Source organism: Podarcis pityusensis, assembly GCF_964106645.2.
Source record: "Podarcis pityusensis genome assembly, chromosome: 7".
NCBI classification, from domain to species: domain Eukaryota; kingdom Metazoa; phylum Chordata; class Lepidosauria; order Squamata; family Lacertidae; genus Podarcis; species Podarcis pityusensis.
Window position 1 is genome coordinate 70956714 of NC_138031.1, and position 19278 is coordinate 70975991.

Below are 19278 nucleotides of genomic sequence, written 5' to 3' on the forward strand. Positions count from 1 at the left end.
ATTTTTGCTCTCATAATCAAAGCCTGGAGAAGAGCTGTGTATATTCTGAAAACCTGCTTCCACTGTTAAAGAAAACTAATTGTCAGGGCCTGGTCAGAGGAGGAATGGTGGAGACCTCCTCCCCATCCTGACACTTCCAGGGAGGAAGAGGAAGATAGTATAGATTTACAATAGGGGGTTGAGGGAGGTAGCAGCTCAGAGGCAGATGAGGGGAAAAGTTGGAAAATCATGGATGAGCCAGAACAACACCGGGCTGACATGTTGTCATTAGAAAGCATTCCAGACCCTCCATCTCTCAGAACCTGGCCTTAAAAGTAGGAGAGCAAAGAGCTCAAAGACAGAGAACTCCTGTAGAAGAGACGAATGAAGAAGTGAGAGAGATAGGGGGTGGAGATTCACTTGTGACACCACCATTATCCAAAAGGCTGGGTTCTATAGCCTCTCTCTGTAAAGATTGAAATAAAAAAGAAGCTTTTCCTTGTCTTTATACTTTCCTGGGCAACCAGCCGGGAGCTGCTGACAGCATCCTGACATGGAGTTCAGTAGCATCTGGAAGGCCAAAGGCTTCCTCATCCTTGGTGTAGGGAGAGAATGATTGAACTGGACTCTAGATGGTTTGAGGTATATAACATCAAAGGGGTTTGGGTTCAACGGGGCACAAGCCCCCATCCTAAAGTGTTTTGTGTATCTCCAAACACTTTAGTGAAACATTTACACACATCCCGCCCAAATAAAATTCACACAGATTGGAATACTATAGAAAAAAGAAAGTTTAATACATTTTTTTAAATGACCTCTTGGTATTAATGGTATTTCCATGCTCTCCCATAAGCAACAATTATCTACTAGAATGTGAAATGGACTATTTTGTACTATTGGTTTTATTGTTGTTTAGTCGTTTAGTCGTGTCCAGCTCTTCGTGACCCCATGGACCAGAGCATGGCAGGCACTCCTGTCTTCCACTGCCTCCCGCAGCTTGGTCAAACTCATGCTGGTAGCTTCGAGAACACTGTCCAACCATCTCGTCCTCTGTCGTCCCCTTCTCCTTGTGCCCTCAATCTTTCCCAACATCAGGGTCTTTTCCAGGGAGTCTTCTCTTCTTATGAGATGGCGAAAGTATTGGATCCTCAGCTTCAGGATCTGTCCTTCCAGTGAGCACTCAGGGCTGATTTCCTTCTGAATGGATAGGTTTGATCTTCTTGCAGTCCATGGGACTCTCAGGAGTCTCCTCCAGCACCATAATTCAAAAGCATCAATTCTTTGGTGATCAGCCTTCTTTATGGTCCAGCTCTCACTTCCATACATCACTACTGGGAAAACCATAGCATTAACTATACGGACCTTTGTCAGCAAGGTGATGTCTCTGCTTTTTAAGATGCTGTCTAACTGATTAGAATCACTCAAATTTGATTTACAAAAATATTGGCTATCTTAGATTATTGAATAATCTCCTAACCATGATGGCTATGATGATGGCCTCCCACAGGCATTTGGTTGGCCACTGTAAGAACATGATGCTGGACTAAATGGGCCATTGGGTTGATCCAGCAGGCTCATATTTATGTAGGCTTTTGTACTTAGTACTTTTGCTTCACGTGCACTGAAAAATATATTACATGGTGAAATGTTGGTCCTCATGAATGCCATCAAGAGGTACCACAGCTCAGTGGCATGCAAGAAGTCCCAGGTTCTGTCCCTGGCATCTGCATTTACAAGAGACCCAGAGAGTAGGTGATATAAAAAGCTCCTATCTGAAGCACCAAAGAGGTCCTGCCACTCAGAGTGGACAGGGCTAAATGAAAAAAATAGCTTGAGCTATGACTGCTTCCTATAACCAGATTGACCTAACAGATACCCTCCAACATTTCTCTGATGAAAATAGGGACGTCCTATTCTATGCTAGTAATAATAATAATCATATAATAATAATAGTTTTATTCATACCCCACCCATCTAACTGGGTTGCCCCAGCCACTCTGGGCAGCTTCCAACATATATAAAAACATAATAAAGCATTAAACATTTTTTTAAAAAACTTCTTATTCAGGGCTGCCTTCAGATATCTTCTAAAGGTTGCATAGTTACGTATCCCATTGGCTCAGGAGTCACATAACTATATACCCTGTGATGAAAATAGAGATATCCAAAGCAAAAGCAGGACATTCTGGGATCAAATCAGAAACCAATATGGCTTCTGTAATTCTTGGACTGTCCCTGAAAAATGGGACACTTGTAGGATCTGCTAACAAGTCCCTTTAACAGTAGCAATGCAAGGTCTTCCACTTGTGTGACGGGCTATCCTTCCCTCTTCTTCCCACACTCCTTTCCAAATTGGCTTGATAGGAGACTCCCCACCCCACCCCAGAACTGTGCAGTAGGGAGAGGCAGGATTGATTGTTCACCATTTTATTCCTATTTTGCTCTCCATTTGTCTTCCTGGCATGCACTGCAAATGTGATTTAATTTGAAGATAATTTTTCTGGACCAAGAGAGAACGTCATCGTTCTATTTTGCCAGCATATTATATTGCCGATCCATTTTGGCATGAAGTGGGAATCCTCCCAGGGTGGCAGCAAGCAGGGACTCAAATATTCCTGGGAGTGACCTGTAAAGTAGGAAAGGGGATCCAAAAATAGTGATTTACATTGGAATGGGAAGGACTTGGAGTAAGCTAATGGCAATAATTTGAAGAGCTAATGAAAGCTAACAGCTCATTATCAGCTAATGATAGCCATTATAAAATATGCAAATGGCGATAAAGGTCTTAACATGGTCTTAACCTTTGGACTTTGGATAGACTTGGCATTGTAAATTCATCCAGGCATGTAAACTGTAAAATAAGTGAGAATTTGCACTCTTCTGGCCTTTCAAAGTTGCTTCTTACCAGGAAACAAATGTAAGAATGTAAGTAGTGAGCCCTATTGGATCAGATCTAAGCCTCATCTCGTCCAACATCCTGTTCCCACACTGGCCAACCCAATGCTCATGGGAAACCCACAAGCAACAGAACCATCTCCACTTGTGATTCCCAGCAGCAGGTATTCAGAGGCAAAGGTTAAGGCAAAGGACCCATGGATGGTTAAGACCAGTCAAAGGTGACTATGGGGTTGCAACGCTCATCTTGTTTTCAGGCCGAGGGAGCTGGTGTTTCTCTACTGACAGCTTTCTGGGTCATGTGGCCAGCATGACTAAACCGCTTCTGGCACAATGGAACACAGTGACGGAAGTCAGGGCGCAAGCAAACACCGTTTACCTTCCTGCCGCAGCAGTGCCTATTTATCAAATTGCACTGGTGTGCTTTCGAACTACTAGGTTGGCAGGAGCTGGGACAGAGCATCGGGAGCTCACCCCGTCATGGGGATTTGAACCGCTGACCTTCCGATTGGCAATCCCAAGAGGCTCAGTAGTTTAGACCACAGCGCCACCTGCAGCCCCTATTCAGAGGCATACTGCCTCCAACAGTAGATAGAGTTATAACATGGCTGTCATGGCTAGCAGCCATTGATAAGATTGTCCTCCATCAGAGGTGGATTTAGAGAAGTGTGATTGGTTCAATCTCACTGGGCACAGGCGGATCCCTAGGGGCTCCACAGGGGATGCCACAGCTATGATTTAGAATGGAGAGTGAGAGTCAGGGGGTGCCAAATTCTGGCACTGCACAGGGTGCCACTGGAAACTGAGGCCCTGCCTCCATGAATTTGTATAATCCTCTTTCAAGCCAAGCTGTTGGTCATCACAACCTCTTGGGGGAGCAGATTCTAAAGTTTTAACTATGCACTACATGGAGTATTTTGTCTGTCCTGAATCTTCCATTATTTAGTTTCAGTGGATGGTGCCAAGTTCCAGTATTATGATAAAGCCTCCTGTAGATGTAAAAGATAATGATTCTGGCATCTACATATTGCTCCCACTTTCCTTATAATACTCTTAAAGGGGATTTCCCTATAAAATGTAGTATAAACACTGACAATGGGGAAACACTAGCCTGCGAACACTCCAGTTGGAGAACAGCCTTTACCAAAGGTGTCTTGGACTTTCAAGACACTCAAACTCAGAATGCAAGGGAGAAAGGTGTTATGAGGAAGGCATGCTTGGCAAATCCACACCGTGATCAACTCCTGCCCAGGAACCAATGTCCCCACTGTGGAAGGACGTGTGGGTCCAGAATTGGCCTCCACAGTCATTTATGGACTCATTGTTAAAACCGTGTTTATGGAAGACAATCTTACTTGGCTACGAGTGATCGCCAAAGAGAAGAAGATTGCATTGTATTATTTTTTTCTTAGGACCACGGGGCACCTGCTGAAAGCAGCAGCCCAGCATCCAGTTCTGCTTTCTCTTCCCATAACATTTAGTCAGGTAAACTCACAGTGTGGTGGGATTGGGTTGTGTGCTCCTCTGCCCCAGCAACAATGCATAATATAAACTGAAGGGGGACACAAAATGCTATGCAATCACATCACACATGGTATTATTGGGAGAAAAGGGGGGAAACTGGTAAGTACCTTGAACAACGTTTCTCAGATCAAAACCTTAGTACTCTATCCACACACAAAATCTTGTAGCAACTAATAGATATACTGGCCTAGCTGCATGGCTAAATGTGGTAGAATGAAAAAGGAGAAATATGACTCGAGGATGCCAAAACCATGATCGGTGTTACTGTTCAGTACAACTGACACATTTTGGCACAATTGCCTTTATGTAGGCCTTATTCTCGTATGTGATTGCAAACTTGCAGAGCAAAAGTTCTCATTTTGGCCTTGCCGGCACTTGATCATAGGTCCATCCTGTCCTGTTGTGTGCTGTTCCATCCCACTGTACACATTTTCCACTCACACTTTTTACATTAATATTTTTAAGCAAATAATATGCTGTTTATTTTTTTATATACCGACCCCTCTCGCTCTCCAGGCTTCAGGAAGCTATCCGCAAGCCTTGGGAGCCTGCGGGAGTTCCCGCCGGGCTCCCAAGGCTTGCGGACAGCAGCCTGCAGCCTGAAACCCGGGGAGCGCAGCAGAGCGCACCCCGGGCTTCGGGCAGATATCCGCAAGCCTGGGGAGCCGGGCGGGAGTTCCTGCCGGGCTCCCAAGGCTTGCAGATAGCAGCCTGTTCTGGGGGCTGGGGTCGGGGCAAGCTCGGGCTTCCCCCAGCCACGCGCCTGGGGGCGAAATATTTTTTTTTTCTTTATTCCCCCTCCCCCCCAAAAAAAACTAGGTGCGCCCTATGGGCCAGTGCGCCCTATAGGGCGAAAAATACGGTATTTGCCAAATATCATTCAGATGAAGTTCTGAACTAAACCGTGAACTAAAGTGAACCAAACTCAGGGTAAACATGAACTTGAATTAGTTCCTTTTTGGATGTGTCAAACTTGAAATAGTTGCTTTTGAAAACAGACTTTTGAAGCTCTGAACAGGACTACCTTTAATATTTTGGTTGTGTGATTTGAGGATCACTGCTACTAGGCACTTCTATTCCACTATTTGTTCAGATCAATTTATTGGCTGGTCAATCATCTGCAGCATCAAATAGATGGGAATTCTAATATAATAGCATCAGATCCAAGGCTTGGTTAATTAGGGCATCCTGGTTATGTTTTGACATTAGCAGAGTTTTCCGAAAATTAGAAATCCAAGCAATCTATATGAATGCTAACTGAATGAACCAGATTCCCCTCCCCAGCCCTTAGGCCACAAAGAAAGTAACTAAAAATGACTTCACTGAATAAGAACCCTTTTTGTCATTACTTTCATGTGCTGCCTGCAAAAGATAGTTGAGAGGATGCAGCTATGACCAAAAGACACATTTGTATTGAATGTGATTATGGCATTGTCAAAAATATGGTCTCAGTGATTAATTTGTCAGACTGCTAAAAACACATTAAATAAGAACCTGGGACCATAATGAGCAGAGATTGCCAACATCCAAGCTAGCGCATTATGGATTTTTTTTTGGGGGGGGGGGTTAGGATTTTCTTCCAATAAATTATTGATTGCCTGCTAACCGATTGCTTCTTGTTTTGCTGGAGACAAAATCCTTCAATATTTCTTAATAGCTTGTTGTTGTTGTTTTTATAAATCTGATGAACATATTTTCTTATTAGCATGGGATGAAAGACTGCCAGGAAATATACAGGGGTCATTATTAAACTGTGTAATCCTGATTGATTGGAAGGTTTCAGCCTTTCTGGGAAGCATAGCATCAGAGAGATTCATCTCGTATTAGATCTTGTCTGCTCCATTAGACTGAGGGACCATTTTTAGCATTGGCTTTAGCAGTACAGAATTAGCTGAATGGCAGCTTCTTTCTCTGCTACCTGGTAATGTTGTAAGTCTGTGATCTTGGGAGAGGAGCCTATTACAATGTGACTCCAGTTTCTGACAGGAGGAATACTGTGGAGAACATAGGGATGGACAGATTGCCAATTTATTCTTTCTGTCAGTTCATTCATAAGTCTCTCCCATGCCCACATTAAACGTTTGTATTTAAATATGTATTTTCTTATATCTCAGTCTATGAATTTCTAAATGTACTTTATGTGGCTAAATATTTTATGTATTTAGATATGTTAAATCTGCGTTTCTTAATGTATTATTTCCCAAAGGCTGCATTTTGGACACAGTGTAGTGCCTTGTTCAGAGACATGCAAGAGCCGGATGATAGTTAAATTTCTAGTCTGTGTATTTGTCCACCTCAGGTAGTGGAAGTGCAAGAGGTGGGAACCCACCTGCCCCACCATTTCCACACCTTGCAGAATGCTTCCCCCATCTCACTGAGTTCAGCAAGACGGGGAACTTTCCAGTGGAATTGTGTGGTGGCAGAGGGCACAGAGAGGGCAGAGGGCACCATGTTCCCACTTTGCAAATTGGGATGGGCCACTTCTGGTCAAGGATTTATGAATTAAGTTTCTTCATTTTAATATGCAGCCTAAATGGAATTCTCTTAGAAGAAACCAATGTGGGGACTTCCGTCATGCGAATTCCACCATTACTGGGCAGCTTGAGAAAAGGCCATGGCTAGGAATGGAGAAGAAACTGGATTCCGTTTGCATTTAAAACATACCTAATTCACACTTCTCTGATTTTTGCATTGCAGTTCTGCAGCTAAGTAACGTGGACAAAAATGCGTATACTAGGCTAAAGTGGGCACAAAGACTCACACATCACAAATAAATGACATTAAAATACATTATATCAGGGGAAGTTGCTTTGGGAAAATGTGTGTGTTAGGAGAAATTCACAACTAAAATGTGGAAGAATTTTCATGGGGGCGTCTTTTTAAAAACGGAAACTCTTGTTTGAAACATGGAGAACTGAATTTAGGATTGGGAAAAAATGAGAAGCTGAGATAAACCAAAGTTGACCAATTCCTTGCCATAGTATAGCAGCACTTACACCAAAATCTGAATTCCACTAAAAGAAAGATAAATTTTCAACAGAAGTAAAAAAGAAATATACAGTGGTACCTCGGGTTACATACGCTTCAGTTACAGATGCTTCAGGTTACAGACCTCGCTAACCCAGAAATAGTACCTCGGGTTAAGAACTTTGCTTCAGGATGAGAAGAGAAATTGTGCTCCAGCAGCACGGCAGCAGCAGGAGGCCCCACTAGCTAAAGTGGTGCTTCAGGTTAAGAACAGACCTCCGGAACGAATTAAGTACTTAACCCGAAGAACATATATATATATGACTGTACAACCTTAGTCCAAAATCATGCTACAGTCATATGCACACTTTCCTGAGAGTAAGCTCTAGTCCCCACACTGCATAAACACACACAGAATTGCAGTATTTGCATTAGGTAGCTATGACTGCATACAGAAGGACCGTGACCCTTTAATAACTTCTTTCACAGTAGTGTGGATTTTATTACTTTTCGTTTGGTTATTGCAAGGTGCCCTGGGACTCTTTTTAATATTTAAACATCCATATAGTCCAAATACAGCATTTCTGTGATCCACAACGGCGTGTGAGTGTGTTTTGGAAGAAACTATGCAGACAGCCAAAAATGGCTTGGTGTTTTCCTTTGCAGTATTTTCGGATGCCAAAGAAACAAGCGGCTTTTAAGACAGATCGGCAGCTTGGCTTTTTGGCAACGGGAAAAGATTTTGAAGGAAATGAATAACAGTGTTCTGCATTCATGTCCAGGAAGGTAGTTTCAGAGGGAACAGTAAGGATGAGTGGACAGAGTAACTTAAGACAGCAGGGAACCCAGTGCTTGAAGGGGTGTTTGGGATGGGATCGGAAATTATCATACTTAGAAGTATAGAATCATAGAACTGAAGAGTTGGAAGAGGCTTCAAGGGTTCCAATGAAGGAATCTCAACTAAAGCATCCATGACAGATGGCCACCAAACCTCTACTTAAAAACCTCCAATGAAGGAGAGTCCACTACCTTCTGAGGGAGTCTGTCCCACTGTTGAACAGCTCTTACCATCAGAAAGGTCTTCCTCATGTTTAGTTGGAATTTCCTTTGCGTGTTAAAATCCCCAGGAGCTTCCCAATAAATAAAGACACAATTGACATGGAATTTAGTTTTAGGTTATTGGCATAATTTTGGCCAATATTTTATTGATTAGTGGTTTGTTTAGGCATTGGTTCCTGACTAGCTGCACCTGCAAGGCAGCACTGACGACTGGGCCCCACCATATCATCAGTACAGGTAAACACCGTGAAGGAGCAATGGTCCAGAATCAGACTCAAGCTCACCCCAAATGCTCCCAGGGACTCTTGTGTGGCCCTACCCTCCGAAAGGGGTCGAGAAAAGCATGGCGAATCCCTGGATTCCTTTAACAGAATACTTTTGCGCATTGGAGGCTCCAGACCACCTTGAACCAATGCCTAAACACCAAAGCTTACAAAGTTGTGACGATTTGCTACGTGGTAGGTGAAACCCAAGTGGCATCGGTCAATCAGCCAAATGGGAAAATTCCTACCGGGACCCTGTCCCAACAGCAGATGACCCACGATGGCATAGCAAGGTATTAGCAAGACCCTAAGTATAGGGAGGATGGGTGGGTGATCCAATGCACAAGGTGAAAAGAGGAAGCTCAATGCATCATGCAGCAGAATGTAAAGGTCCCTCGGTTAACACACAAAACTCCTCATTGGCCAGATCTGCCCAGCAACTGAGGGACCACCAATTGGGTTGTTGTGGCTATCCAATCACTCCCACCCACTCAAACAGTGAGGTCAGTCCTAATGAGCTCACAGCAATGCATGCCCTCTGTGAGGAGGACTCGATTTCTTGTGACTTGAAGCCATTGGCTCAGGTCCTACTTGAAGCCATTGGCTTGGCATGCTACACGTCAGTGGCATTGTCCAGGTTGGGATGAATCCACACCATATACAGTGGTACCGTGGGTTAAGTACTTAATTCGTTCCGGAGGTTCGTTCTTAACCTGAAACTGTTCTTAACCTGAAACACCACTTTAGCTAATGGGGCTTCCCGCTGCCACTGCACCGCCAGAGCACGATTTCTGTTCTCATCCTGAAGCAAAGTTCTTAACCTGAAGCACTATTTCTGGGTTAGTGGAGTCTGTAACCTGAAGTGTATGTAACCTGAAGCATATGTAACCTGAGGCACCACTGTACTGAATGCATATCCAAAGCACATGACTTCCTGTAAACTTCCTGTAAAGCACATGCCTTCCTGGAAACTGTACTTTCCTCCTCAACACCCTTAAAATATAGACATGTGCTTGAAATATGTGTTGGATATGTTTTTAATGTTTCATGTGGATCCTGTTTTTGGTGTCTAAAACTTTTTTGCTTAAGAAAAATGACATTTTATCATGTCTGTTTGTTTTTAAAAATCTTTATTTTATCTATATTTAAATAATCAGGGCAACTGAATCCTAGTTTAGATATTTTTCTCTCGTGTGAAAAGGACAAAAGCAGAACCACTCTCACTAGCTACACTTCCTCCCTTAAATCTATGCTGCTCCACACATCAGCAAGCAAGCATCTGTATCAAGGAGTACAGCTCCTTGTGCAATTAGAACCCTGCACATTGTCTTGACCAGGAATTCTGAGATGCAAAGTAGATCCAGGGAGGAGGAGATCTTCCCTATGTGGATCCACTGGCACCAGCACCTGCCTCTCATCCCCTGGACTCCAAAGAGACAACTCTGTCATCAGTCTCCAATGACTAGACCACAGACTCCTCAGAAGGTCAAGAAAGACCTCACCACAAGAGGAGTAATCACAGCCAGAACTTCAAATGTCTGTGATAAGTGGGAAAGAAAGATTCCAGGAAGAGGCTTGCATTTTGTATGTCCTTCAAACCAGAGTTATCTCCTGTTAGTCTGTGGGTTAGTCTACACATGCATGCTCCTCAGCTGATGAGGGTGACTGATGAGGACGACCTCAGGTGACTTTCATATATCCATGAACTAACACAGATCAAATACCATGGGGGGATCATATGTACCATTTCACAGCACTACACTTTTCTGTGGAAACTGGGGTCAAAGGTCCGAGTAGGGGAGCCAATGGGGAAGTAGATGAGAAAACAGGCAGTTGTCTGTTGCTTCCTTTCCCCACACCACCCTCCCTACTCTAAAATGTGCTGTGAGATCTGACAGAGGCTTAGATCTACTGCCAACAAGAGTGACAGAGGTGATTGATTGGTAACATAAAAGAAAGACCCTGAAGAGGAAATGTGGGAGGTAAACAGATGAAGGATGGTGACCTTGGAAATTATATTTTGAACTGGAAAGAAACAGGCATGGCTTACGACTGGCCCAACAAGATTCCCATTATTCTGCCTCCTTGAGGGGGCAAAAGGGTGGAGGTAGAGTCAGGCAAGTCAACAATACTCAACCAGCAGGCTACATTTGTGTTGGTGTGTCACAAGTCTGGCAAGAATGATTTGAACCCATCAGTTTGTTTTTTATTTGATTGTGATAATGTCTGGAACCAGTCTGGCCGTTCCTCTGCTGAAATGTGTAGCAATTCATAAGCTCAATGAAAATCCCTTTAGCACTACTTAGTTGAGTCAATCTGTGACTAGTACAGGAGTAAAGCTATTGATTCGACTTTAAAGCTCAGAGGGGGAGAGTCTTGTTAGAATGCTAATGGTATTTCAATAGGTCAGCAAATGGAGGGAAACCATGGAAGGGAGACGTGTAATCCTCACAGCTTCCCCACCAATGGTTGGCCCATTAGCTTCAACCAGAGCATTCCTTTGGTGCTCTTTGATGATTGGACATGCATGTCAATAACTTTTAACAATGGCAATTTGTTTCTAGGTTGAAAACTTCAAATCAATCAAATGTGCATGCAAATAGCTCTATTAAATCTAATCTGGATTGCAGAAAGAGAATGCTTAAGGAGATAATGAAAATTGAAGCTTCTCTTTAATTATCTCTATAAAGTCTTTTGCCATCAGCATAAAAATGCAGTTAATGCTTTTTGAGTAACAATCAACTATTTAAACAAAGACAGTAATTCTACAGTTCTTGTCCAATTTATGGCCACAGATCACAAAGGTACTTAAGCACACACCTCACTATGAGCACAAGAATAGCTACATTGACGGCCTCTGGAATGACTGCTTCCTTTAACTCTGGGCTTCTATGTTTCAATGTGATGTGCAGTCTCCTGCAGTAGTAATTGCTTTCCCCTTTCTTTCCATCCTCATCACAGAAAGCATTTTTTCCCCAGCTATTAGCGTGATGGACAATCTTCACAATTTGGAATGATGCAGTCATGGCTTATTTAGCTTGCAATCTCAGTAGGGACAGAGTGCCAGTTTGACAAAAAGCAATGCAGAATCACCTGATCTGCACCATCTCAACCAGTTCACGGATCAGATTAGGTTCTACTCTCGAGTCTGCACTTTGATTGATCTCCATCTTATCATATTCATCTCATAAAATGTGTCTCCTCTGCATTGCTTTTTTAAAAAGTAATGAGCACGTGATCTGGGAACTTAAGTTTTAGGAGAAGCCAGCAACAGGAGTGGTGTAAGTCAAACTATATTTTAAAGGCTTGCATTCCCTCAGACAGGTGTGGGCCAGATCAGCTAGCAGCACCCTTTCTCTGCAATGGAATTTGGATCTGTTGTAACTTTGTGTTGGCTTAATTTATGCCTGCTTTCTGCATGTGGGGACCCCGAGACCACCCCCTTGTTGATGAATAAGACACAAGGACACAGATATTAGGTTAATGTTATTGGACAAATTTAGGCCACAACTTTATTGGTTACAGAATGTGAGCAGTATTGGCTTAGGCAAACAAGGAAGTGAGCCAAAAGGAAGCTCTCCAGCTCTATTTAAATGGGGCCCGGCCATGCCCCCCCCCAACCAGCGGATTGGCTGGCAGGTGAATGACATGGCTGGGAACCTCCGGGGTACATGGGACTTCGTCCCCGCACCCCCAGAGGGAAGTGCGTGGCCACGTGTTCCACCACAACTCCTCCCCACTGGGAAGTGGAGTGGATTTCCAAGCCAGGTTCTTGTGTTCAGGATTGCTCCCTTAGAGCATAACAGATACCTAGGAAAGGTAAGGTAGAATCACTCTGGGTTCACCCTTGCTGTTGAGCTGCCTTTACAGCATCAACAATACATTGTCACCAATACATATCATTGCTGCCTGTTCTGTTATAGAGAGAACTATGAGTGTACAGAAACAATTATTCACCCTGCTCTTTCTGTGGTTTGTACCTTCCACAGTTCTGTCGGCACCAGGTCCGCTCACGTTTTTGGGTGGGCGGTGTTGCAGCCAGGCGTCAGGGCCCCTGCAGTGATCCGGTGTGGGGTGGGTGGAGATTGACAAGCCAGCATCACTGTCCAGGCCACGTCGCCATCACCCTGCCCAGGGGTAGCCCTGCTGCCCAATCAGCGCCGGTGGGAGGTGTGGCCACAGGAATCTTAAACCGCAGTGTGGTTGTGGAGCCTTCGTCTTGCACCCTTCGCTGGATCTCCCAACCCACCCACCCTCTTTTCATACTTTGCTCTGATATGACCTTGCTATGGACAATTGACGGCTGCCATATTGTTGGGTTTTTTCCCACTTGGCAAATTGACACCAGCCATTGGGTTTTCGCCTACCTTGTAGCAATTGTCACAACTTGAGTGAGGTTAGGCATGGGGTAAGCCTTTGTTTGGATGGAGGGGAGGTTGTAGTCTCCGCCTGCCCTTCCTTAATAAGGGTATCATATTAAAGGGATCTAGGGGTGTGGATTCTGTCTGATGCCCAGACATGGGCTAGGGCCATGCCACAACCCCAACAGGGACCTCTCAGGGTGACCCTATTTGATGTAAGTCATAGGGATCCCCCTACTGGTGGTTTACGCTTAGATGGACTCCCTGCAGATGGGTGGGAGTCGAGATATAGCCTGGCTTCACCCAGTGCCTAAGCCAAACCACACACATTTGTAACCAATAAAGTTGTGGCCTATTTGAACCTATAAACCTAAATACTTTTGTCCGTGTGTTTATTATCCACTAGGGAACTGCAGGTCACGGAGCCTTGGCACACAATGGATATCATCTGCCAAATTGGATTTTTGTGCTGGGCAGCTTTAAAATTTGAGACCCTCCCCCATACCCCCAAAAGGATTTCTCTCTCTCTTTTTTTTTTTTAAAAAAAGACAGGATTTGATTAAATTTCAGGCTTGAGAACCAAGGGGTTATGGATCCTGCCCACTTACAGACTTTTTGCTATAGTTTTCTTGCGAGGGCAAACTTTACTGTTGGGTTTAGTTAAAATTCACTTATTCCCTCACTTGTTTTATAAGCAATTTGTATGAAAATGGCATATGTGAGAGAGGTGACCCTAGGTAAGAGGAATGTTAACCATATTTCTGTGCTGGAAAACTACTGTGATTTTGTAGGTTGTGGCAATGTGATATTACTATTCATATAGTGCTGCTGCAAAAATGAGATTTTGTAATATGAACCAATTTTAGAGTAAGATTTAGAATAAAATTACCTCTTTTCTAATTGGGAAGTGGAACAGAGATTTTAAGCATATAAGCTCTTGATTACTTGGCGAGGAGTGGCTATAAAGATCTTATTGGACCAATTCCTAATTTGTGTTCACTCCCCTGCAGTTGAAATCAGCCAGACCTTCAGTTTTTCAACCTCCTTTCAGCTTTGTTCTTTGAACATAGCTGTGATATTGGAGCCTATGTGTTTCATGTAATCCGATTGATATTGAGTCATCATTGGTATAATTCAGCTGCCCAGATTCGGAAAGATGTGATGGGGCTTCTCCTCTTTATACCAAGGTTAGATTGTGGAGACCTGTTTCCTTCATAGGGTGAATCACCTTCTTATTGGTATCTGTGAAACCCAATAATAATAATAATAATAATAATAATAATAATAATAATTTTATTATTTATACCCTGCCCATCTTGACACTTCTTGAAAATATTGATTGGTTACATTTATATCCCCCCTTTTTCTCCAAGGAGCTCAAGGCAACATACATGGTTTCCCCCCTCATTTAATGCCCACAACAACTGTGAGGTAGTTTAGGCTAAGAGGCAGTGGTTGGCCTAAGGCAGGCATAGGCAAACTCAGCCCTCCAGATGTTTTGGGACTACAACTCCCATCACCCCTGACCACTGGTCCTGTTAGCTAGGGATGATGGGAGTTGTAGTCCCAAAACATCTGGAGGGCCAAGTTTGCCTATGCCTGGCCTATGGTCACCCAGTGTCAGGAGTCCAGGTTCCCAGCTTGATAACACAGTAAGCATAGCTAGTTAAAAGGATGGCTTTATTGCAAAAAACAAACAGATAGCTCCGGACGGCTCTAACAAAGCCTCTGGCACCATTACTCAAGATGAGCCTTCTGAAGACTCCTTATGAGGTCGACAGAAGATACTGAACTTATGAACCGTACGTCTTTTGTTTTGCTTCCTATCTTGCAACCCTCCCATTCGTCGACTTCTCAGAATTAATGGATCGTCTCCCACCACTTCCTTTTCCGACAGGCTGTCTCTGAATTCTTTCGTGCCTATTTGTGCTTCTGGTGAGCTTTGACTGCGTTCTAGCCTGCTCTCAGCTACTGTCTTATCAGCTGGAATATCAAGGTCAGGAAGAGCTGAAGTCTGCAGCTGCCGGCTCTCCCCTGCCTGACTAATATCAAAGACTCTCTGTTCCTGGCTGCTTGCTGCAGTTGGCTGCAAACCTTCGCTTGGAACTGGCTCATTCCTGACACCCAGTGAGCTTCACAGCCAAGTGGATATTTGAACCATGGTCTCCCAGGTCCTAGTCCAACACTCTGTCTGCTATGTCATGACTCTCCATGTAGCAGCTCCTGATGGATCACACTAGACTGATGGTGTTCATAGATGGAGCACCATCATAGCCATTTAGGCAAAATGCCCCAAGTATTGGTGAGCAAAACCACTTCAACGCTGGGGTGGAATATATAGAAGGCTATTTCAAAGTAAAGGGGACCCCTTAATAACTTCAAATGTATTTGTGGCTTGATGATGTAGATCAATGATATCATAATAATGTATTCCTTTATTTAAGACTATCTTGATACCGCTTAATATATATATAATATCTAAGTTGTGTATAGCACATTTTAAAAGCACAAATATCACAAAATAGACAATTAAACCGTCGATACCAACTACTAAGAACAGCAATGAAAGGTACAGAAATGCAACAAAGCATTATAATGTACACAAGACAGTGTCTATTTTTAATAATCAAGGAAAGACGGGGGGAAAGATGTGCCTTCAGAAAGTTGACTGATGCAGGTAACAGAGACAGCATCATAATATGTAACGTTAAACACCACCAGGTGCTCAGGTGATCAGACCCAGAGAATGGCAAGATTGTAAACCTTAAATAGTTGGGCACAAAATTAAGCAAAATCAGTTGGCTCCTGCCAGAGATTGGGATAAAAAAACCCCCAAGTGTCCCAATTTTGATCAGCAGGATGTTGGAGGGTATGGAGGCAAATGAGAAATGGAGATGAACCAAAATGAACTGATGTACCCATCCCAAGCAGTGGGTTCCAAAAAGATGGCAGTGGCACATCTCACTAGGCCCAAGCCCAGTCCACATTTATGCATGCTAATGACATCATCAGCTGCACTGCTGCATCAGCAGAGGCTTAATGAAGAGGATCCAGGGAGGGGGATATAAAAGCCTGGTACAAAGGCAAGAGAGAGAAATAAACCCTTGTCCTTCATTAATTAAGCATAGCCCTTAATTAAGAGGAATGGAAGAAACTGCAGCATTAGCAATATTAGCAAGTAAGCCTCCGTATGCTTTGAAAGGTTTTACTATATAAAGTTCTGCATGATATTTTTATGTTATGACTTCTCCAATAAGTCGAAGGATCCCTGGATGGTTAAGTCCAGTCAAACTTGACTATGGGGTGCGGCGCTCATCTCGCTTCAGGCTGAGGGAGCCGGCGTTTGTCCACAGACAGCTTTCTGGGTCATGTGGCCAGCATGACTAAACTGCTTCTGGCACAACAGTACACCATGATGAGTGTCAGAGAGCATGGAAACGCCGTTTAACTTTGTGCCGCAGTGGCACCTATTTATCTATATGTGCTGGTATGCTTTTGAACTGCTGGGTTGGCAGGAGCTGGGACAAGGCAACGGGAGCTCACCCTGGATTCGAACTCCCGACCTTCCGATCGGCAAGCCCAAGAGGCTTGGTGGCTTAGACCACAGCGCTGCCCGCGTCCCTCTCCAATAATGTGAGTCTGTCATACCGTACATCTTACAATGCCCTAATAATAAAGTCCCCTGCTCTCTTTTAATCGAGAACACAGCATGGGTACAGCAGTATTGGAGAGAAAGAGAATCATGAGGATGTCCTATGCACCTTGGTCAAAAGAAATATTAATGGTGATGTGGTTTTCCAGAGTTTATTCTTATTGAATGTTCTGTGATCTTCTATCCTTTAAAAGACCAGTCATAGGGTATTCCCTTATACTGGGATTTATTGCCAGTTGTTCACCTGTTCTTTTCTTTGACAGGGAATATATTGCTTGCCACAGTCAGCAAATGTGTTAATGGCACAGTAAGACCTGGAATTGCACCAATGTTCCTGTCAATCAAGCAAACTGTTTGGGTTCTAGCTTAGTACCTTCAAGTCCTCCTTGCAAGTCAGCATCCTGACTTACCCTTCGTAGTACTTATATCAATTTGAATAATAAATCATAGTTGCTTTATGGTGATAGAACTGAAAGCTACTTTCTCATTTAAAAGCTTTCATCTTTATGATGTTCTATATAATGAATATCACAGCACACTAATGAGACTGCCGGCAACTCCAGAAGATGTATGGCTGTCTAACGTGGCTCCTTTTCGTCCCTGATAAAAGACAGCATGAATTTATCAGTTTCATAATTTCCCTTTACTGATATGGATATATAGATTAAAATTCATGGCTCTTTAAGAGAACTGTGAAGAATCCTTCTTGTTTAGTAATGTTCTTAGCATTCCAGGTACCTTTTATGTTTTCTCATTTAGAATGATATACTGCATTTTCCCTGCGGTTGGTATTTGTGTAAGTGCAGAAGAACCACATGTGCAAAAGTTATTTAATTTTTAAAAACAGCATTAAGTACTGAACTAGAGAATAAGGGACTTCATTTATTTTATTCACAGGATATTAATGTTCACCCCCGAAAAGCAATATTGAAAGTAATGGACTGAATTGCTAATGCATGTGTGCTTCAGATTCACCAGATCTTCCCAGAGGGATGGAGAAGAGGTCATTTTTTATGTTTCAGAGAGAGAGAGAGAGAGAGAGAGAGAGAGAGAGAGAGAGAGAGAGAGAGAGATGTAGCAAGTCAATCAAGTCAGATAAAATACTTGGACAGTAAAAGTGCTGATGGACAACTAGGCTTTCATACAGGGAAATAGTGTCTTAGTTTTATGGAAAATGAAGAATGATGGTAAGATGCATAACTGCAAGTCCAAGTCCAAACACAATGAACTAGTTTTGAAAGGTATGAAAAGAATAACGGGCTTCACTCAAAGCAATGTTTGATGGTAAAACAGCCTATGCGTGCAACTACTTAAGCAGGAAGTATTTTATTTTATTTCACAAGACAAGATAAGACAGTATTGTATATGATAATTTTTTTAAAAAAATAATAATTCATTACCTGCACTGATGATAGTTATTGTTTGGATGAAGGGGGTTTTATCCATTTCTGCAGTCACTCAATCAAACAAACAAACAAACAAACAAACAAACAGTAGCTGAACAGGGTTCCACACAGTCACAAAAACAAATTAACCTAAAAAGCCTCAAAAACAAAAACGCAAGATAAATAGCAAAAACAAAAGTGCCAAATTTAATCTGTTCTGGAAGTCTGTTTGACTTCTGAAATGTTCGAAAAACAAGGCCCAGCTTCTGATTGGTGCAGGCGCCCCAGAAACAATAGCCGACAGCCACATTGGATGTTTGGCTTCTGAAAAACGTTTGAAAACCAGAACACTTACTTCCGGGTTTTCAGTGTTTTGGAACCAAGGCGTTTGAGTACCAAGGCATTTGAGAATCAAGATACCACTGTACTCCTTTAGATAGAGACTTGGCACCTTCCTGTCCTGCACAGCAAAACTCACAGCAAAGTCCACATCTAGACTGCATGTTCAAATGTAGTTCCATGCACAACACATAGTCCAGCAGTAACCAGGAGGTAGGAATCACACAGCAGAAATTTTGAGCAGCAGACAGACGTTGCTGGTCTAGCCCTCCTTATATAGCCAAGACAATCACATCCTGGCCGGATACCAGTTACAGGTTCAGCAGCTACCATGGAGATCTGGCCAGGTGGAAGCAATCGGCACTTACATTTTTCCTGGGCAAAAATAAACCTTCTTCAACATGGTGAACCTGCAAGCAACCAAGGAACAGATTCACAATGGTGTTGTGATGTTGAGCCAGAGTATCCAAAGGATGTTGACCTTAGTCTAGTCAATTAACTCTTGCACTTCCACCTGTAAGTCAAACAAGGTCACCTGAAAAAGAAAATTTCAGCCCCCAAGGTGTGTAACAAATAAAATTCCAGGAGAATTTTTTTTTTTTTGGGGGGGGGACCCAGATTGCTCCTGTGTTTAATGGTTACAAACTGTACTGGCATGATATCAATTTCCAGAGTAACAATTTCCAAGATCGGTTGTCTGCACTAAGCATTCTCTGCACAGAAAATGATAACCTGTGACTTAACTGATTTTAATAATATAATTGATAGTTTAGCATCCAAAAGTGCTTGAAAGAAATTGTTCCGACTTCGTACATGACATAATGTCATAACAAAGATATGATTCCCCTATATGT

At 43.0% G+C, this 19278-nt stretch overlaps 1 long non-coding RNA gene across 1 annotated transcript; it reads right to left on the reverse strand.

The window, feature by feature from the left end:
* Nucleotides 1–2390: 2390 nt before the first annotated feature.
* Nucleotides 2391–18837, reverse strand: LOC308482138. Its single transcript, XR_013989076.1, has 2 exons — nt 18793–18837; nt 2391–2605 (listed from the first exon to the last, which is right to left on the reverse strand). It is a non-coding gene; the product is annotated as an uncharacterized lncRNA (long non-coding RNA).
* Nucleotides 18838–19278: the final 441 nt, after the last annotated feature.